Source organism: Leiobunum rupestre, chromosome 1 (assembly GCF_980474605.1).
Source record: "Leiobunum rupestre chromosome 1, qqLeiRupe1.1.hap1, whole genome shotgun sequence".
NCBI classification, from domain to species: Eukaryota; Metazoa; Arthropoda; class Arachnida; order Opiliones; family Sclerosomatidae; genus Leiobunum; species Leiobunum rupestre.
The window spans coordinates 27,283,162-27,283,487 of record NC_143384.1 but is presented as its reverse complement, the minus strand read 5'-3'; the positions used below and the strand labels follow the sequence as shown (position 1 = coordinate 27,283,487).

At 39.3% G+C, this 326-nt stretch overlaps 1 non-coding gene across 1 annotated transcript; it reads right to left on the bottom strand.

The window, feature by feature from the left end:
- TRNAT-GGU (transfer RNA threonine (anticodon GGU)) lies at window positions 1-73 on the bottom strand. The gene has a single exon. It is a non-coding gene; the product is annotated as a tRNA-Thr (tRNA).
- Window positions 74-326: the final 253 nt, after the last annotated feature.

The window sequence follows — 326 nt, the reverse complement described above, 5'->3', positions numbered from 1 at the left end:
CACCTCGGGTAGGAATTGAACCTACGACCTTTGGGTTACCGTCCCAACGCCACTACCATTGGACTACCGAGGCCACGAATAATCAGGCCTCGGACATCCAATTTAAGAATGACTTGATCTGGCTCACATTATTGACGGGATACATTTAACCCGTAGTTGACGGTGCCTTAGCATTTTACGTCAACTAATTTATAACAGAACCTTGATAGCCTGTAGTCATAACATTGATAATTTGTTTTTTATATTGCACTAGGAATGTAGAAGAAAGAAATGTTACCGTTGCTAGATTTTCTTATTTAGGACCAAAAACGTAATATTTAGAGAAT